Source organism: Neomonachus schauinslandi, chromosome 13 (assembly GCF_002201575.2).
Source record: "Neomonachus schauinslandi chromosome 13, ASM220157v2, whole genome shotgun sequence".
Lineage (NCBI taxonomy): Eukaryota > Metazoa > Chordata > Mammalia > Carnivora > Phocidae > Neomonachus > Neomonachus schauinslandi.
In genome coordinates, this window is record NC_058415.1 from 55,408,244 (window position 1) to 55,430,311 (window position 22,068).

General features: G+C 45.6%; 1 protein-coding gene across 1 annotated transcript in view; it reads left to right on the top strand.

Moving 5' to 3' along the window:
• The first annotated feature begins 12,197 nt into the window (after positions 1–12,197).
• Positions 12,198–22,068, top strand: part of ACO1 (aconitase 1) — a 53,664-nt gene continuing 43,793 nt past the window's right edge. The window contains exon 1 of the mRNA XM_021691271.1: positions 12,198–12,221. The gene's annotated coding sequence lies outside the window, so the exon portion shown is untranslated. The remainder of the gene's footprint in view (positions 12,222–22,068) is intronic.

Consider the following 22,068-nt stretch of genomic DNA (forward strand, 5'->3'; position numbering starts at 1 on the left):
GGCTATGCAATATGTGATTGAATCCAATGAACAGAAATAGTCTCTATGAAATTAAAGGCTTGGTAATAACATCTAACATCTAGTGAGCATGGACAATGTGCCACTTTTCTAAGCACGGTACACATATCAGCTCGTTCAATTTTCATTGCAACTCTGTGAAGAATTGTTATTACCACTGTTTTCAAAATGAGGCTCGCTTCGGCAGCATATATACTAAAATGAGGAAAATGAGGCACAGAGAGGCTCAATACTTTTCCCATGTTGACACAACCAGTAAAACGTGGAGTCGGGATTAAACCCAGAATCGAACGCAATATGGCTACAGGGCCTGCATTCTTTAGCCATTAACTTTAGGGCAGAGTTGACAAAACTACTGCCTACGGGCCAAACACAGCCAGTAGCCTCTTTCTGTACCTCTTTTTTTTTTTCAGGGGTGGGGGCACCCTGCTTGGAGCCCTGCAGGCCCGCTGCAGGGGTGCATAGTGACAGCCCAGGTGCCCACCGCGCCCTCGGCGCCTGGCCGGCTAGTAAGTTAAGGTCGCGGGATTCACCTGAGGAGTTGCCGGGTGATGCCAGGGCTCACCTGCAACAGAAGGGCCATCCGCCGTGCGCGCTGGTCGCTGGCGAAGCAGTCGGCGAAGCAGTTGGCGGCGGTCAGCGGCAGCGCCCCTAGGCCGGGAAAAGACAAGGCTGCGCTGCCCGGGAGCACCAGGAGGAGGAAGCGGGAACGTAAGCCCCGCCCTGTACCGCCTGCCGCCCCGCCCACCGCACCCTTGTTCTAGGCGCCCGGCAGGTAAGGCCTGGGTCTGAGTAGGGGGCGCACGCTGGGTCCCGGTGACCATCCAGCATGTCGTCCCCCAAGGCAGCAATAAGCGCAGCCCCCCATACATCCTGAGAGCTCAGAAAAGTTTTGCGGCTTTTAAAAAGGTTGTAAACCAAGAAGAGGAAGAAGGACGCGGAGAAGGAGTAATGTATGCGCCCACGAAGACTAAAATATTTGCTCTCGGGGCGCCTGGGTGGCTCAGTTGGTAAAGCGACTGCCTTCGGCTCAGGTCATGATCCTGGAGTTCCAGGATCGAGTCCCACATCGGGCTCCCTGCTCAGCGGGAAGCCTGCTTCTCCCTCTCCCACTCCCCCTGCTTGTGTTCCCTCTCTCGCTGTCTCTCTCTCTCTGTGTGTGTCAATTAAATAAATAAATAAAATCTTTTAAAAAAATAAAATTAAAATAAAATAAAATAAAATAAAATATTTGCTCTCTAGCCCATTACAGAAAAACTGAGGAACCCTTCCTGTGATCTGAGTGGTTTCCGTGTGGAAAATTGAAAAGCGGCAGATCGGCTCATGTTTAGATGATGCTGGGAAAATAAGTACAGCCTACATGGATGCAGGAGTGTGGATGCTTAGCAAACTATGGAGCAGTAACAAAATCCCAGAGCATGAGCAGGTTTTTGGATTGTCACAAGCAAATAGAAGTGCCATTTGAACCAAAGTCAACCAAATCTCTGAGGAGTGGAAGCTACAGCTGATACAGATTTTGTATATATTGGTCAGAAATTTTCTTTCTGAGTTTCAAAATTATTTGCATAGAATATTTTACAGTATTATATTAAAGTATTTTAACATCTATATTTGTAGTTATGTATCTCAATAAATGTTTGCATATTTTCTCATTTTTTGATTTGTCAGAGATTTGTATATTTTATTTATTTTTTCAAAGATGCAGTTCTCCCAAGTAGTCAATGCTATATATTATATAATTCATTAATATTCTATGTTACTCGTTTATATTTAGTTTTTTTTTCTAACTTCACTAATTTCTTTTTTTGTTTTAATAACTACAGAACTTAAGGTTATATATTTGCCACTCTATATAGCCTTTGGTTACATCCAAAATATTTCAGGGTGGGGGAGAGAGAGAGTTGTGATTGTTTTCAAAAAATTATTAATGGAACAATATGTTCTCTGTTCACAAAATACCTCTTTAGAAATACAAATAAAACAAATATACTATAATATAAAACAAATATACTATAATATAAAACAAAGCAAATTCCAGTCAATGATTAAAACAGAACATATTACAAATGCAATCATATAATTTTATAGATGTGCTGCAAAGTCATTGGGGATAGGAGGCAGATGTAGAAGTAACAAGGTCAGCCACGAGTTGATAATTGTTGAAGCCAAGTGATGTCTATATGGGAGCTCATTATACATATCTCAGTAATTTTGTAACTTAATTTTAAATTTTTAAAATAAAGCTTAAAAAGTGACTAAATAAAAATGTTCCAGATTTCCAGCTTGGCAAAATTTGGGGCAGTCACAAGACAAGTTTAAAAAACTGATTTTTTTTTTTCTCAATGAGAAAACAAAATTGTACAACTCAATTTGTGCCTGGTGATTTCAACCAGACATCATAGCATCCCCCACTCCCCACAAAACCATATAGATACCATCAGGGTCTGGGGGTTTATTCTACTTACAAGCTCGTAAGATCCTGTTACCATTTTGTAAATACTGGAAAAAGACACAAGACTCTTAAGTCACAGAAAAGGACTTTATTACCCATGGCACAGTGAGCAGCATGAGCATTGTCCCAGATCCCATGGGGTAATGTGGAAGGACCCGGAAAGATGTACTACATACAATGGGTTTGGGTTGCTGATGAGGAACACAGCTTGGGAATCCACTGTTTTTATAGTAAGTGATAAGAAAGCCTATACTTTGAACCTGCATGTACCTGTGACCCAGATTCAACAATTACAAACTTTTAGATGATATGGTTCTATACTCTTACTCAGTTCTTCCCCCGACCCAATCATTTTGAAGCAAATATCTGACCTACATATAATTTCAACTCTCAAGGTTGTTCGTTTTAAACACAACCCTGAGAAATGGCATTAGGAAACAAGAGTCAGGAAGGAACTTGCATTCTTGGCACACCCAACAAACAGGTGCAGGGATGTTCAGGGCCTATAGAATACTATTTTCCCCATCAATCCACCTTTGTCCCTACCTGTCTTGGATCCTGGCAAACCGTCACCAAAGTATTTCACTCTGTTGGCCACTCTGATTAATTTAACCAACAGAGGCTAGAACTAAATCTGTTCAATTGGTCTCACACAGCACTTAATTAAGGCCACTGTCATCAGGACTCCAAACAATGAGATGACGTTAACCTGTAGTATTGACCTCAAATATGCCTTCCGGGGTCCTGGACCCAGGCAACTGTCCCAGGGGAGACCAGAGGACTATTTCAGACAATCGGGATTTGATCTAGTCTAAGACCCATTCATTATCCATTTCACTAACCTGCTGATTTTTAGTGTCATCACCAATAATTACAGGAGGCAATAGATGGGCAAATAACCCACCTCTATCCCTGACGGAGAGCTATTTCATGGCCCATTCCAGCCATATACAAGCATATAACCCAAGTAGGCACAGGTAACTCCTATCAGGATTTGTCATTAAACTTGATTTGGATCAGCATCACGTCGGTTCGATTAAGTCACATGGGCAGTGTCCCTGATTGGTTGTAACTTCCTTTCCTATCTATGGCACATCCCTCTCAGGCATCAGAGAAGCATGTGAATTTGTAACAGAATGGGGGGAGGTGGTGCCAGTCCGTGTGTTTGTACCTGTTTAAAGGGGCTCCATGTTGAGAGCTGCAACTGAAGGTTGCTCGGGCACAGCAGTGTATCTGACCATCAGCCACGTCCACAGACTGTCTGCTGCACCTGCTGTTCACCTTGAGTGATGGTGTTGGGTCTAGGCGACAGAGAATATTTATTGCCCCCACGCTTGTCCATCTGGAGTCTAAGGTGTTCTTACCACAGCTGCCAGGGCTGTTTAATCCCGAAGGCTATGGTCTTCCAAGGGGTGGACCAGATAAGAGACCAGACAGGTAAGTCACTGGGACTATCCCAAGAGTCAGTAAAAAATACGTTTCATCACAGGGAGTATTGATCAGAGTTGTAAAAACGGCCTTGGGGTCTGTGCAGTGATTGAACAACAACACCAATTTTGCGTACGGCATATATGGAGCAGTAAACAGCTAGAGGCCCCCGGTGGACACTAACAGGTTTGAGCTTAGCCAAACCATCAGTGAACCAGGCCCCAGCATTAAGGTGAGCCTCTGGGAACTGAGGGCCCCATTGTTCCTGTGGCTTTATTTCAGGTGCTATAATGTGAATCTAGTTTCCCCACAGCAGTAGCTGCTGCTTTTCCATATAAACCAAGATGCTGCTGGAGCCAGGCTCCTAGGTCCTTGAATATCGAATTTCCAAGTGTGGAAACAATTTCCAGTTTGACAGGTGAGGTATATTGGACCTTTTCCTTATTTGTTGTCAAGCCTGATCTAACCCACACCCAAATGGGGACGTTTTGTGAAGTCACAGGTCAGGTTTTCTTTTTCAACAAGAGCTCAGCAACAGGTCAATAGTCACGCCTCCTACCCCCTTCCCCAACCCCCCACTCACCTGCCGCAACCCCAGTTTTTTAAAAGAGGTGCACTTGGTGCCTGGATCAGCAGGTGGCGATGTTGTACTAGGGAATTGCTTCTCTGAATTTCGCAATAGTTGTTTTTAACTAAAGCTGTGATTTCCATTTCTTCTCAGATTTTATATTCTTTTTGCTAGACCACCGATAAGAGGACAGAGATTACCTCTCTACATGCCACAGTCCTTGAATGAAAGAATCCTTTCTGGACTTCATGAGTATTCACGTATAACAAGCACGTATAACATGAATATCAATTATACATTCGGCAGTGAAAGACAATAGTACATTGAATCAGCCCAAAAAGCCCTCCCTACCAGGTCACTTTAATTTTCCTTCTTCACAGGAAATGTTGCCCAAACCCCCTCAGTTGATTTTTGGATGCCTCCCCTCACCCCCCCACCCCCAGCAAGGATCCCATCCTTGGCATTACTAACGTTTTGGGTTGGATAATTATCTGTTTGGGGAGATGTCCTGTGCATCCCTGCTTCTACTCACTACGTGCCAGTAGAACACACCCTCCTTCCTTTAGTTATGACAACCAAAGATATCTCTAGACATTGTCAAATGCCATAGGTTTGGAAGGGGCACTAAATCACCTGGTTGAGAACCACTGCCCCATGGAACATGGACCAATAGACCAAGAAGTCTAATAGGCATATAAAGGGCTACAGCTGCTGGAAGTCTAGAAGGTGGGGGGACACAGACAGAGGGGGAGGAAGATAAGCTTTGGAGGATGGCTTTTTTTTTCAATCCTTTGTCTCTTCAAGCCAGGCTCCACACCGATTTCCTTGCACATATTCTTGCGGGTTTCTCCACAGTCCTTGGTGCCTTCAGCTACCCTGGCATCTAGCACCCCAACCCCCCACTAACTGGGCAGGATTGTAGCCTGGGCACTTGCAATCACCAAAGCTAAAAATATTTGAGTTTCTCCCTTCTTGAGGTTCCTCAAGCATACTCAGCTTTCTCCTTAAAGCAGCTGAAGTTGGGGTGTGGGGGGAAGGGAGGAATTGGGAGGTGCAGAGGAACAGAGCAGTCCCTTGCCAGTAAGCAAGGCTTTGTATCAACTTTCAGTTTCAAGTAGCTGCCAGCAGGGCTCATCCAAACCAGCGCCCGTTTCTGATCCACCTAAGTTTCTATCTCCATACTGCTGACATCATTTATCTAAATTTGGGGACCCCCTGACTCAGCAGCTACAGCCACTTTTGGCTGCCCCACTGTCATATAACATCTCTTTCTCTTTCTACTCTTGAGTGAGTACAATCAAAACATCATTTGGGTAAATTGTTTCAATCCCGCTTTGTATCACTTATCCTCTAAATGTACACTGAGGGGGCAGGAGGGGCCTACTCTGCACCTTGCTCACCACTTAGATAAAAGCATTTGCTTCTAGATCCTGGAGAGTCTTCTCTTGCCCACTAACACAGCCCATAGGGTCTTCCAGAAAGGAATGTCTCTGCCAGCATCCCATCTTGTCACCAAAACTGTCAGAAACTAAGATTTTACCCTATGCGTGTTAATAATTTAGCCTGTTACTGTTTCATGGATGTTGGCAGAAGACACGAGATCCTTGGGTCAGAGATAAAGTACTTTATTACTGATACACAGCAAGTAGCATGAAAATAATGTCACATCAGTTACCCGTGGGGACTAGGTAGAGGGCCCAGGTGGACGCTATGCATACAGGGAGTCTGCTTTGTGGCTTAGGAAAAATGAGTTTGGGGAATCCAGTGCTTTTGTAGTAACTGCAAGACAGGTCAGAAAGAAATACCCAGGGGTGCCTGGGTGGCTCAGTCGTTAAGCGTCTGCCTTCGGCTCGGGTCATGATCCCAGGGTCCTGGGATCGAGTCCCGCATCGGGCTCCCTGCTCTGCGGGAAGCCTGCTTCTCCCTCTCCCACTCCCCCGCTTGTGTTCCTGCTCTCGCTAACTCTCTCTCTGTGTCAAATAAATAAATAAAATCTTTAAAAAAAAAAAAGAAAGAAAGAAATACCCAGAATGAAGGACAAAGAGAATAGAGGGTGGAAAAGAATGAAGAGAATATAAGAGCATGGGGGCTGTAGTAAGATTTTTTAAAAGTGGTTAATCTAATATATGAAAACAGTCTCTTCATAAACTGGAAATGAAAATGAGTCCAATTAGTGCCATATTTGCTATTTTTCTCTCATTTGTCGATGTTAGCAAATCATTTTCTTGAAAAAAAAAATGAAAAAGTCAGTAGCTGCAGCCTCAGGATAATGCTATTACTGCTCCTGACTTGCAACATCTCCATCCCCCAGGACGAGGAGCATTTTCACCTGTGTGCACCTAAATTGTAGGGCTGCATCAGGGATCTTTGTACTATAACCGGGGAGAAGAAGCCCTGAAAATAAATGAATAAGGAATTCTGGACTATGTGGTGTTGGACCAAAGTTCCCTCCTAGAACACTCACGTTCCTCTTCTTTTCTGCAAAGAATCATTTATAACCTCAGAGCATCTGATGATTTCACTTAAATAAAATTATACTTCATCGCATAGAGGTTAAAAGCACAAGCTCTGGAGTTAAATCTGCCTTTGTTCAAAACCCAGCATCACAGTTATGTGATGCCAGTTATGTGACCTGAAGTAGGTTATAAAATCACTCTGAATCTGTTTCCTTATCGGTGAAATGGTAACAATGTCACCAAGCTTCAAAGGGTTGTTGTGAAGATTCAGTGGGACATTTCACCACATTTGGCTTTTATCACTAGTTATGTGGAGGGGGATGGCGTTTAAAGCAGATGGCCAGGGGTTCCTAGTTCCTTGGGAAAGCAGCTCAAGGATTCAGGCACTGAGGTAGTAAGAAGGGGAGCACAAAAATTAAGTAGATGATGGCTGTGGAGGGGGGTGGCAGTTGGATGTTTGTGGGGGGCCAAGATGAGGCTAATCACTGCCTTTATTATGAATAAGCATTTTTTAAAGGAATGGAAAACATTTATTTCAAACTTCCTCTAGTATGAGGAAGACATACATTGAGTGATGAACACGGGTATTCTAGAGTTCCCTCAAACAAGAATTTCAGGAAGGACCAGGGCGCCTGTGTGGCTCAGTCAGTTAAGCATCTGCCTTCGGCTCAGGTCATGATCCCAGGGTCCTGGGATCGAGCCCCGCATCAGGCTCCCTGCTCGGTGGGAAGCCTGCTTCTCCCTCTCCCACTCCCCCTGCTTGTGTTCCTGTTCTCGCTGTGTCTCTCTCTGTCAAATAAATAAATAAAATCTTTAAAAAAAAAAAAAGAATTTCAGGAAGGACCACCTTATACTTCATGCATTGCCAATGTTTCCCCCTCTGGGCCATGGATAACATGGAACAAAGTGTAATACAGTAGGGGGCAGGAAGAAACTGACAGTAAGTAAGAGTCAACAAACTTATATTGAACACCTACTATGTTCCAGGCTCTGTGTTAGGGGTGATGAACAAACTGACATGGTCTCACCCTCATGGCTTATATTTCAGGCAGCAGCTCCCTGGTGCCAATCTGTGGACATGCTAGATCACCCGCAGTGTTTAGATTCCTCAGACTCTGAGCACAGATCCCACCCCTTACCTAATGAATCAACATTCTAGGTGGTGGGGGACAGAGGAGGCGGTTTTCTTTTCTTTCTTTCCTTTTTTGGGGGGGGAGGGGGCAGAAGGAGACACAGAGAGAGAGAATCTTAAGTAGGCTCCATGCCCAGCATGGAGCCTCATGCGGGGCTCAATTTCACAACCCTGAGATCATGGTCTGAACTGAAATCAAGGGTCAGACACTTAACCGACTGAGCCAACCAGGTGTCCCAAGGAGGCAGTATTCTTTTTTTTTTTTTTTTAAAGATTTTATTTATTTATTTGACAGAGACACAGCGAAAGAGGGAACACAAGCAGGGGGAGTGGGAGAGGGAGAAGCAGGCTCCACGCAGAGCAGGGAGCCGATGCGGGACTCGATCCCAGGACCCTGGGATCACGACCTGAGCCGAAGGCAGTCGCCCAACCGACTGAGCTACCCAGGCGCCCATAGAGGCAGTATTCTTAATAAGTGCCCTCTGGTGATTCCAGAAAACAGTTTGGGTGTTTCTCAAAAGGTGGTCCGACTCTCAAACTCAGTCTCTCCAAGAGAACAGCATGTGAACGTATGTTTTCAGTGCACCAGGAGATTGGAGAAATGTGCTCTCAGACTGCCCTTCTCTGACACCATTTCCTTTTTATTAAATGATATGTGTGCAAGTGCATTATAAATTGAAAAACGTGATACAAAGTTAGTTGGGTACAGTTTCTAGGACCTTTCTTTTTTTTTATTTTTTAAAGATTTTTATTTATTTATTTGACAGAGAGAGACACAGCGAGAGAGGGAACACAAGCAGGGGGAGAGGGAGAGGGAGAAGCAGACTTCCTGCTGAGCAGGGAGCCCAATGCGGGGCTTGATCCCAGGACCCTGGGATCATGACCTGAGCCAAAGGCAGACGCTTAACGACTGAGCCACCCAGGCGCCCCTCTAGGACCTTTCTATAAACTGAGGAGGTCCAGTTTATACAAGTAACTGAAGTCAGTGTGGAGTATGATGAGACATTCCTCAGAGCATAACAGGTCTCTGACTACATCCTCATGGTTCTTATGGCAGCAGAAGCTTCTGGCAGGTGAGACTGCTAGAACAGTGCAATGGCCTCGACTGAAGGCCCTTCTGCCACTAGCCCCCGGAGTCATCTGTGGTGCCTGAGCAGCTCCACACCTGGATGACTTCTTCTCAGGTCCATAAAGTATACGTACTCCTTCCTCTAGGCCACTTGCACAGTCTTTTGTGCCACAACAGAAATATTTATCAGGTGGACCCTGTATAAGCCTAATAATATGGTTCTAAACCCCTTAAATGTTTAGCTTTTTCAATGCACCATGAGATCCAAATTCCAGAAGTAAGATTCAGAATGAGGAAGAAACTCGACAGGAAGGAGGGAACAGACTGATAGTTAGAGAAGACACTAAATTCCCATTTTAGATGTGAAGAATGGCAGGTGCCTTTGGAATATCCGGGTGGTGATTCCCCACAAATGGCTGGAAATAAAGCATGTGGAGATCTGAAGAGGGGAAAGAACAGTGACAGAGACCTAGCAGGCTTCCGCTAGAGGTGGCAGGGAGTTTGTCTAGAGAGAAAATAAATGAAGAAAAACTCACCAGCGTACAGAGTCACATGAAAGGGAGAGAAGAAAAAGCCGAGGGCTCTGAAGCCAAAAGGAGGTTAAAATTTCAAGGAAAGACTAGTCACCAGTGTCAAATAACACAGAGCAGTCAGTGAGGACAAGAACAGAAGACAGGCCAGTGGATTTGCAATCTGCATGTCACTGGTGACTTTCCTGAGAGCAACAGAGCCCGGTGATGTGGGGACTACAGGTTTCTCGTGCTCTCCGAAAGTGGAGCGTTCCTAGGAAACGGAAATGGCAGAAAGCAAAGAAGCAACCACCACTACCTTCTATGGAAAATTTTTTGAGCATTCCCAGACCCACAAAATAACTTTTTAGGCTTTTCTGATACCTTAGGACACATCTTGCTAAGGGATGCACAAAATCAATCGAGATAAAGCACAGATGCTCACAGACGGTCCAAAGCCATGGTGGCTTGATGCTGTGTTGCTGACTGAGTGTAGTTTTGGGAGGAGCTTGGCGGGGCCACTCTCCCCATCTAACAGCTTGCGGCAAAACAAACACTGAATGCTATTTTCACTTTTCATCTTTCTCGTAAAAGTGAAAATCGTTTTCAGATTTCTTTCAGTTAGCGAAAACAGGTAGGACCGTAGGTCTTTCATAAAACTGAAGTGTGGAACACTGACTCTTAAAAAGTAAGGGATATCTGGGGCGCCTGGGTGGCTCAGTCGTTAAGCGTCTGCCTTCGGCTCAGGTCATGATCCCAGAGTCCTGGGATCGAGCCCCGCATCAGGCTCCCTGCTCGGCGGGAAGCCTGCTTCTCCCTCTCCCACTCCCCCTGCTTGTGTTCCCTCTCTCGCTGTGTCTCTCTCTGTCAAATAAATAAATGAAATCTTTAAAAAAAAAAAAATAAGGGATATCTGGATTTCCTTCATGGTTTGGGCCAATGTTTACTAATAAATTCCAATTCCCTTTAGAGTTTTGATTTTATCATTTCCTGTCAAGAAATGATATACTAGACATACTAGGTGTCTGTTATCATTGAACATGATCATCCTAACTTCCAAGGGAACTCTATTATTATTTTTCAGAGTTTGTGGTGAACTTCTGGCATGTGGTAGACACTCAAGGAAAGTTCGTTCAATGAATGTGCATAAGAATGGGTGAATGTGAATTTAGGAAGCGTGTGGGAAGAAAGTCTTCTTCCATATTGGAAATACAGTAAATATCTCATCTTAAACCCTTTATATTTAAAAATTAGATATAATTAGGGGATAGCTGTACCCTAGTATAACATGATGAGGAAAGTATGGGCGTAGAAGACAGGCATGAGGACTGAATCCCAGCTATGGGGCATTTCATATCTGCAAAATGGGGTAATATTCCTCACTTCACAGGGCAGATGGAGGAGTTGAATTAAATATGTGAAGATCCAACCATAGGACCCTGCACAGAGGAGCAGAATGGTAACTAACTGGTAGCAGTGGGAATTAGTTTTAGTTATTAGCTATTCGTCCTATAAGCTGTTTATTCAGATGTTCAAGATAGAAAACTACAGTAATTTTCCATATAAGTTGGCAGGAAAACCTCACCACTTTTGATCTAGAAAGATCTAATCACTTCTTTCTACTCACATTTGTTTGAAAGGGTGCAACTCCAACCAACCTATCAATCAAAAGTGGATCTTGTGAAGAAGGCCCACTCAGTGTCAACTCTCAGCCATTCCTCTGATATCCGACTGGTGAACAGCCTGCATTATAAAGTGTTGTCACACGTTAAAAAAATTTTTTTTACACTAGAAACTTTGCATTCATAACCATGGGAACGTCGAAGTCCTATTATGTCAGCGTGATTCCGATGCCCATTTGGTACGTTTTGCAAGGCATTAAGGCGGGAGTAGGGGTAGGGGGTGGACACAAGGGGGTGAAAGGGGGCGAGGCCGTGAGGAGAGGGGTAACGTGATTACACATACGGGAGCAGCCAAAGAATGAAGCCTCTACCTTTATGGCAAAGTCATTTTTTAAAAGCAAAAAAGAAAAACGACATTTCTTCCCCACCCCCTCGGCTCACTTCCTAGCGGGAGCCAGGCAGTCACACCCTATACCTCAGAGTGAGCGAAAGTCTCCCGCGTCCCAGGCCGAGGGCCCGCAGAGCTGAAGGCGCCCGAGCACGCGCCGGCGCGCTTCCTGCTGCTGAGCCCTTAGCCACCGCCCCCTCCCGCCCAGGGCCAAGTTGCTCCATCCGGGCCGGGCGGGGCAGCTGGGACAGACTCCGCCCCGCCCCTCCGGCCGCGGCCCCGCGGCGCCCGAGCCCGGCGCCCCCCGCCCCGCCCCTGCTCCGCCCACCGGCCGGTGGCCCTGGGGGACGCAGGGGGAGGGGCGCGGAGGCGGCGGCCCCTGGAACCGCGCAGCGTACTGGAGCTAGCCCCGCACTTGGCGCCCGCCCGCCCGTCAGATCCCGGCTGTGCTTTCAGCGGTGAGTACTGGCCCGGCCCGACGGATGTCCCGGGGCGGGAGCGCCGGCCGCGCTGTCCCCGGGGCAGTCGGCGCGAGCCTCTGCCGCGGCGCCCGAGGCTCCTTCCCCGAGCGGGACTGAGGTACGCAGAGCGGCCCGGGGCTGGAGAGAAGCCGGGGAAGGCCCAGGGGAGAATCGGGGAGGGGACTAGCTCCTGGGGATTGACCTCTCCGCCTTGTCTCCAGCCTGTGCCGCGCTGGGGACAGGGTTCGGGGACTGGAAATGGCTTTCCTCGTCCCTCTTTTGCCTTGACTGTGCATGCCGCCGGAGAGTCCTCGCCGAGGTTGTGCGGGCCTCACTGGGAGTCCTCATCCAGCCTCCACAGGCCGGCCGAACTGGCGAATCCTAACCCAGAGGAGGGTGTGCGGGCCTCGCTGGGGTGTCCTGACCCCGGGAGGGTGTGAGGGCCTCACGAGGGAGTTCCCAGCGCGCCCGGGCTTGCGGAATAGGGAAATCCTCCGGCAGATCGGGGAATGCACACCAAGTGGTAAGGGGCAAATGGGGTGAGGTGGAAGAGTTGGGCACAGAGCCTACCCTCATAGATTCAGAGATCCAGGAAGGAAAATGAGCTGCCTTTCCTAATCCAGCCAGACATCAGAATGGCACGTCTTTCCTGCAACACACATAACCCGCCTCACAGGCTTGGGGGCAGGGAGACAGCCTCTGGGACAACAGTTCTCAAACTTTTGGGGGGCTCAAAACCCCTTTACACATAAAAATTCCTATACCTTTTGTTTATGTGGGTTATATTTTTTATATTTACCATATATATAAAACAAAATTTACCATATTTCATAATCATTTTTTAAAATAGTGCACGTATTATATATTAACATAGCATTTTATGAAAATATCCATATTTTCCAAAACAGAATGTTACTGAGAAGAGTGGCGTTGTTTTATATTTTTGCAAATATCTTTATGTCAGGTTTAATAGAAGGCAGCTGGATTCTTAATATCTGCTTCTTCATTCCGTCTTGCAATATAACATCATGTAGCCTCTGGAAAACTCCACGGTATACTCCTGAACATGTGACAGTGAAAAAGACAAATTGCTTCTTGGTATTATGATGGACGTTGTTTTGATCTTGTGGATACCTAGAGTTCCTGCACCACACTTTGAGAACCACTGGTGTAGGAAATGCTTTGGAGGCTTCAGTCATTGGTCCTGCTTCTTGTTTGGGATGCTTGCTCTAAATGGAAATACACACCACCCCATGCATGGACAATGTTAACCTCTGGAATTTGGGACCAAGCTTGATCTTGCTTTGGAAACTAAGTACTAGGTCCCCACATAAGAGATGATGAGCCCCAGTGAGTGGCCTCCTGAAAACTCAGCAAGGCTCACAGATGGCTCTGGTTGTTTCTGTGCCCACAGAGCTGATCTGTCTGTGTGCCCGGGTCGGGCAGTGATGTGGCAAACAGGACCTGTGGGTTCAGAGAAGTGGCCACGGGGAGCTCATGCCAAGTGTGTAGGGGTTGGTGTGAGAGTTACCAAGTAGTCAAAAAGTCATTTCCAAAAGAACATTGCCTTCCTTTCCTCCACGTTCATTGCTATTTGTATTTGTGTAGCCTTGAGCTTGTTGAAATAATATTAGGATTCTCCCGTCTTGCTGCTCTTTCACTTTCCACTTTTAGAGGTGTACCACCTGGAGCGGCCCTGCCTCAGCCCCTACCAGAAAGCCATGTTCTGCACCCTGCTGTGTGGTAGGTGGGATTCCTCATGGGTTTATTTCCTTGGCTTCATGCTCTGTCAAAACAAGTTCCAGATAGAAATTACATATGTATATTCACCAAAGGAAAATGATTCTCTAACCCTGTCCTCCCTGTTGCTCCTCCATCCACAGAGCCTCTCCTGCTCTGATGAAGCAGCTTGGATACTGCAGCTGATAGTTGAGAGATGTTAAAGCACATGAGCGTATTGCATGTTGTTGCCCTGGCCACAGATGGGAGAAGGGAATGGGATCTCTGTGCACCTGCTGTGTTCTTGGAGTAAAGCACCACTTTGATGGTGGCGGTCTCATACCTTTATCCCTTCAGTACTTAATTTATTGACTATCCACTTTACCAAGTGCCCAGTTCTGTCCTGGACACTGGGGGGGAAGCAGTGAGCACAAACAGACGCAGCCGCCGTCTTTCTGGAGTTCATAGTCTGGTAGCTTAGGTAAGTGCTGGTTAATGGAGACAGGCCACTGTCGAGTGTTCGCATGAAACCTGGTCCTGCGTGACGAACACTACCCCTACCAGCTGTGTGCTTCAGAGCACATGCTGAGAAAGCCAGAGTCCCAAGCCACGAAGATAGTGATAAATCCAACATTTATTACCATGTGCCTGGTGAAGAACTTCCTTTGCCTTCTTTCCTCTGTTCTTCCTTTTACAGAGGAAGTGACTCCCTGAGGGCAGCCAGACCCTGTACTGGGAAATGAGCTCTAGTGGGGTTCCAGTCACTGGGGCAGCCTTAAGCAAGACACTCTCTCTGGGCCTCAGTGTCTACATCTTTAAAGTGGGTGGTGGGACCACTGATGTCCGAGGAACCAGCGGTTTGCATCTCGTCCCAACTCCATGTTCAAGGGCGTCACATTTTTTTAGCTTGAAGTTAGCCGTTATGGGACTGTCCACACCATGGAAATCAGCAAATGGTGTAATCCAGAGCTCCCCCACCGCAGAGAGCAAGTGGTTAAAGGTTTACCAGCACACCATTGCTGCTGTCAGAGCCAGCGGGCTTTTGTGTGTTTGTACGGTTGACCCTTAAACAACATGGAGGTCAAGGGCACTGACCCCCTGCACAGTAGAAGATCCAGGTAAGACTTTTGATTCCTGAAAAACTTCACTACTAATAGCCTACTGCTGATCGGAAGTCTTACCAATGACATAAACAATTAATGAACAGTTTGTATGTTATATGTATGATATGCTGCATTCTTATAATAAAGCTACAGGAAATAAAATGTGAAGAAAATCATAAGGAAAATACATTTACTTTACTGTACTTTATTTATTGACAACAATTTGTGGATCAGTGGACCCATGCACTTCAAACCCTTGTTGTTCAAGGGTCACCTGTATTTTTTATTTTTTTCTTTTCTTTTTTTTTTTTTCACCTGTATTTTTTAAAAAATAAACTCTTTAAGGACGCCCAGGTGGCCCAGTCAGTTAAGCATCTGACTTTGACTCAGGTCTTGGTCTCAGGGTCCGAGGATGGAGCCCTGTGTCAGCGGGGAGCCTGCTTTTCCTTCTCCCTGTGCCTCCCCCGGCCTCCCGCTTGTGCTTTCTCTCTTTCTCTTAAATAAATAAACAGAATCTTTAAAAATGATTATAATAATAATAAAATAAACTCTTTAGCCTAGACAAAGACACCGAATATGAGGTATGTGATTCAATTCCTCCAGAACTTTTTTTTTTTTTTTAAGATTTTATTTATTTATTTGACAGAGAGAGACAGAGTGAGAGCAGGAACACAAGCAGGGGGAGTGGGAGAGGGAGAAGCAGGCTTCCCGCTGAGCAGGGAGCCCGATGGCGGGGCTCCATCCCAGGACCCTGGGATCATGATCTGAGCCGAAGGCAGACGCTTAACGACTGAGCCACCCAGGTGCCCCCCTCCAGAACTTTTGATAGGGAAAAAACAGTCTGTTTTTACCATATCCTAGAACATGAATCAGCAGACTTTTCTTTAGGCTCCTTGGGCTCTACAGTCTCTCATAGTCGCCTCAGCTGTTCAGCTCTGCTCTTGTGTGAAAACAACCATAGGCAATATGCAAATGAATGTGCACAGCTGGGTTCCAATAAAACTTTATTTACAAAAACAGGGGCTGGGCCATAGTTTGCAGTCCCATCTTAGAATGTCAGAACAGGAGCCAGGCCTTCGAGGAGATAATTTCATGGAAAAGTACATTGTTTAGGGCTTTATCCGTGAATACCACAGATTTGGTGCTTGAAGACAAGTATAGCTGGAAGTGGCAACCGCAAAGGATTTGGAATTGATTGAAAAAGCATCCATAGTAGGTTGTCTAAATAAAGGCCAAGTATGTTCACGTTTTGAGGACACAGTGATGGATGGTGAGGAGGGGGGTGTCTTTATTCCCAACTGCCTCTCTCTCAGGAGCCACGACAGATGCTGGGATTGATAGACCTGCAATCTAAGCCAGCATGTGAATTTGGGGTGTTCTTATGCAAAAACCAGTAGTGCTTCTAATAGCTATTCTGATTCCAGGAAGAGGGACAAAAGAAGTGTTAAAGAAAAGGAAGGAAAATTGTCATTATATGTGTTTATGTTACATACACTGTATATGTACGTTGTGTGTGTACATATGTATACATGCATATTTGTATATTTATATATGTACCTAGGATATGTGGCTGTGCGATTATTGTTCCATGTATTTAAAATAGTCTTATAAATGTTTGGAAGACAGACATGCCAAGCTCTTACCAGCAGCCAGTTCTGGGCAGTGAAATGGGGTAGAAGAAAAATGGGAATTTTTACTTACTACTCTTTGTAATACTGTGTGTTTGCCTACCCTGCAACATTCATGTATTGCTTTTATAACCGAAAAATAAAACAAAAAACTAAAATCCCAACAACCTATACTTTTTTTTTTTTTAAGATTTTATTTATTTATTTGACAGAGAGATAGCGAGAGTAGGAACACAAGCAGGGGGAGTGGGAGAGGGAGAAGCAGGCTTCCCACCGAGCAGGGAGCCTGATGCGGGGCTCAATCCCAGGACCCTGGGATCATGACCTGAGCCGAAAGCAGATGCTTAACGACTGAGCCACCCAGGCGCCCAACCTATACTTTTTAAAGGAATATAGGATTATTTCTGTGGTAAGAATATTACCACCACCCCTTCTCCCCTAAGAAAACAAATTATTTTAACTGTCACATCACAGTTCACTAGTATATATACTACTATATGTATTAATTCAAAATAATATTGGAAGAGAGGCCTCCCAGATCAAAACATTTTGTTAGACGACTTAACCCCCTGTCCAAGATCACAAGTACCAGATGAGTGTTCTTTAATGGACTACTAGGCAGCCCTTAAACTAATGTTGTAAAATGTTGTTTCATGAGCTGTCATGAAGTGTTTTTACCCTTAAAACCGTGTTACCCAGGAATATTTTCCTGTGGCCCTTCGTGTTCTTACGAGGAGAGAACGCATGTGCATGGGTATATGGGCGTGCACACACATGCACAAAGGCGAAGGATATGCCAAACGCTGAGTGGTTTTCTCTTGCTGGTGGGATACAGTTGATTTTTTAATTTTCTTCACTTTGCTAATCAGTATTTTCTAGCATGTATTAAACAAGTATTACGTTTGATAGAAGCATTAAATTTGAACAACTATTAAATTTGATAGGACCAAAAATAACCACCCAGTTACTTGTCCAATGGGGACAACACAGTTGCCTTCATTTTTCTTAGACTCGGTTACTCCTGACTTGCCCCCGAGCAGAGCCTGCTTACTCCCTTGCTCCCGGTGGGAAGTAGAGAAACAAGTGTGGAGCAAGAGGTTTGGGGAACCAAAAACGGGCCCACTGACCGACCTCAATTACATTGTGCTTGTCCGCTTCCCTGTGGAGTCGGCTCCAGCCTCAGCCCCTCCCTCTCCCTCCAGGTAACCCAGAGGTTAGAAAGTTCATAGGATTCATGCCGTTACCTGAGGAGCTATCAGCTGACCATCTTCCTAGAATAAATGGCCTTCTTTCTTTGTTTCTTTCTCTCTTTTTTTTTAAGTAGGCTCCATGCCCAGCATGGAGTCCAATGTGGGGCTTGAACTCAGGACCTTGATATCAAAAGTTGGACACTTAACTGACTTAGCCACCCAGGCACACCTCTTTTTTAGCTATTTTTAATGGAAAATTTCAGATATACGAAGAAGTAGAGAGAGTATAAACCCAGCCTCAACAATTAGGAACGTTTAGCCAATCTTGGTTCATCTATACCTTTCCCCCAGTTGACTTCTTTTTTCCCCTCTTCCAGGAGTTAGCATTTTATTTTCAGCTGTATAAATTAACAAAAACTTATTCTGTATTGTGTCTTTTTAGCAAAAAGCACGCACTGATGCTGTAGCAAAATTCTTTATATTCTACTGTAGTGTCAGCCCAACTGAACAACTGCCCAGCCCTTGAGCACTTGTTTCCTGCTCCCCTGTGTTGGCATTTATTCTTCTCTCTGCCTACGAGTCTAGATCAATCTGCCCTCATTCCTTCTCCCAGTGCTCGGTAAGGCCTTTCTCAATTCCCCTGACCATAGCTGTCTCTTTCCTGGACTTACTTATGACCCCTAGCATATTATAGTTATTTGTGTGCTTATCTCCTTGTTAGATTGTACTGTTCTTATGAAACAAGGAGTATTTGCCTGACCTCCCTCTCTCTGGTGGTACTTAACAGTGCTTAATGCAGAGAAGATGCTCAGAAATATATGCTAAATTAATTTGACTTGATTAAGTTTGTTGAGGAAAATTTTCAATTATAAAAGAAATGCATCACATTAAAAGGAAAATGTTCAGATACAGCTTAGGACCAAGAACATTTTATCTCACCTGCAAGGATTTTATTTTATTTCATTTCATTTTTTAAAAATTTAATTATGGGGGGTGAGCAGAGGGAAAGGGATAAGCAGACTCTGCACCTAGCGTGAAGCCCAAGGAGGGACTCTACCCCAGGACCCTGAGACCCTGACCTGAACCGAAATCAAGAGTCGGAGGCCTAACCAACTGAGCCACCCAGGCGCCCCTCACCTGCAAGGATTTTAAAAGGCTTTAAAGAACTGTGATGAAAAGAATTTTCAATTTGGGCCAATATAGAAAGGCAACTTCTTTTGAGGAAAATAATTTTTCGTTATGGTCTGTAGTCCCTTTTTCACATATTTATCTGGAGCCCATAGCTCTTCTGTGCTTTTAGAATGCTTTTTTACCCCAGTTAGGTAAGAGTGACCCTGACTATATTTTAGAATATCCATTGTGTTTTAAAATGTAGATTTAAATCTTCAGTAAAAGGAACAGGCTACATGTAGGACCCACATGCCCCATGAAGTCAGTTGATACCAGCCTCATGAATAACGGTAGCTCACAGGTATTGAGTTCCCCGTGTACTCTGTGCTTTCACCTGTCCCCATGTTTAGCTATCACCGCAGCCCTCGGGAGCTGGGCAGAGGAGTGCAGGGCAGGCATTGTTACCTTAAATCTGCAAATATGCAAACTTAGGTTTAGGGAGATGGAGTGATTCTTGCCTAAGGCAAGATTTTGGTTTAAGCGTGGATTGGAAACCAAAAGGGCTTTGGGATTAGATGTTGCAAATGTGCAAAGATAGGAAACTGTCTTTTTCAATATTATACGTCTTTGGGAGACAGACCACGTTGTTGAGGTAAGTTATGTATCCCTTAATGCTGTAGAACCACTGAAGTGATCTCGTACTTTCTGAACCAGTCGTTTCTCAGATCCCTCATGTTATGTCTTAGTCTTTTGTCGTAAGAATCAATCCACCTTCTGATGAATTAGCAAGGCTGTTGTGCACACATGCTGGTGTGGTTCTCTCATTGTCCTTTCTTGACTTAAGGAGCACTCTGGGCAAGCCCATCTTTGGATAGTGTGACTTGCCTGGGCTCTTGCTCAAACAGATTTGTATGGAGGACTTAATTATTCCTTATCCTCATCATCCTTTTATGACCATTATTATAAAATTATAAAGCAAAGTATACACTGTAGTGTAGTTCATGAAGAAGGTGTGTGTCTGAGAGTATCCTCCTACATGATCACCAGGTTTGAATTTTTGGTTGAGAAGAGGAGAGGTGAATAAATCATTGCTGACGGTCTGCAAGAGCTAGACTAGGAGAGGCATATAGAAAGTAATAGTGGTGGCAGAAAGATGAGTCTCAGGATTGGTTTTAAGGGTGGTATGTTGCATAAAAGCTTTATTTGCTCAGTGAAGGAATCAGTTGCATTTTTTTTTTTTAAGTAAGCTCCACACTCAGCGTGGAACCCAATGTGGGGCTTGAACCCACGACCCTGAGATCAAGATCTGAGCTAAGATCTAGAGTCGGACGCTTAACCGACTAAGCCACCCAGGCACCCCATCAGTTGCATTTTAAATGCTGGTGTTGTCTGTATTACTGACATCAACTCATCCTTTCAAAGTTACCTATCATGCCGATTTTGTCAAAATCAAGTATATTTTAGGGGAAAGAGAGGTTGACTTTCTAGTCTTGACAAATGTACCTTGGAGTGTGAAGATTGTTTTAATATGAGATTTCATTTTTTAAATCCATTTGGTTAATTTGGGGTTTTGTATGAGGAGTGACCAGAAGTTCTATCACTTGTGCTGCTGACTTGAGGCAACATGGTGCGAGAGTCAGCCCCGGCATCCTGGGGCCTGGCTTGACTCCAGGCTTGGCCACTTACCAGCCACAAGGCCTTGGCAGCTTACTTAACCCCTCTAATCCTCAGTCTTCCCGCTGGTACAACAGGATGGTGATGCCTTTCTCACAGGGTCGCTAAAGGACCACATTAGACAACGTGGCCGAGGTGCCTGGCACCCCACAGACGCCCAGCACGTGTCCCCAGCTGCAGTGCTTATGGATTGATGGAGCACTCGTGACATAACGCCTGCACCTGCTGCCCTTCTTCTGCACTTTTGTCCCAGCCCAGAGCTCCTGAGCTCCAGACCTACCTAGGCAGCTTCCTGCTGGATGTCTTCATCCCCAAGTCGCCATAGCTAAAACTGATATGTTGGCTCTGGTCTTGGTCACTGGCTCTGCCAGTTTGCCCAAATAAGGCACATGGGAGCTGTCCTAGACCTCTTCTTCATCTCTCATCCTCAGTCCATTCTGCTTGCTTAACTCTCGCTGGGATCTGTTGCCTCTGACTTCATTTTCTGACTTGGTGACTGTCACAGCGCTGTAACCTGCCTCCCCAACACCAGTCAGCATCCTTCCCCTGAGGCAGTCCTGTGACTACCGAGTGATCTTGGACAATCAAATCAGGTCTTCAAGAGTCCAGCCTAGAATCCTTTAATGGTGCCTCCTGTCTTCAGGATGAATCTGAGCCTTTTGGTGAGGCTCCTCAAGATGTAGACCCTGCCTTTCTCTTTCCCACCTGTCTTAGCTCCGCCCACACGCACCCTGTACCTCCTCCACCTGTGACTTCCTGACTCCCACAGGGTCACACTTCCATGCCTTCACAAGTCCTGTTTTCTTTGCCCAGAATATTCTTTCAGTGACTCCCTCCCTCCGTGTAGTTCTGGGAGGCGCGTGGATGGTGTTGCTTGTCCCTGCAGGCCTTCCTGTGCCCCTGTTCCCAGGCTGGATTGGCTGCTCTCCCTAGAGGCTTCTGTATCACCATTCATCCCTGCTGTAGCTGCCATTTAACTCCTCACCAGTCTCTGTGTGACTCGAGAGCAGTGGGGACTTTTATCCCTTTATCCCAGTGGTCTGTAAAAGTCACGTGTATGAGTGAACTCACATCCCTTCTCAACCCAGAGAGGCTCAGGTACCAGCCACGTCTGATGCTGTCTTATTACTTGTCACATATTTGACGCAGTGAAGTGGCAATTGCATACAGATGCCATGTCGCTGTGTGGGCCACTGATGGAACTAGGGCAGAGCTGCCTAACAGGTGGGCTCTAGAGTCTGGTGCACTTGAGTTTGAGTTCCAGTTCCGCCTCTCAACAAGCCTGCAGTTGAGCTTCAGAGTTCCAGCTCCTGACCACATCTGCCAATGGGGGAAGAACGTGATGGTCCAAAAACAGGAGCATCGGGTCCCCCTGGCAATTGCCTTTCTTCTGAAAAATCAGCAAATAATGGGTTTATAACTCAAGCTTCTGGGAACTCTACTAGCGTGAGTCATCCTTCTTGAGTCCAAGCAATTCTGAGGTGGGTGGGGGTAGATGACCTCAGGAGCCTGGTGAATTCGTGGAGATCAAGGCCGCCCTG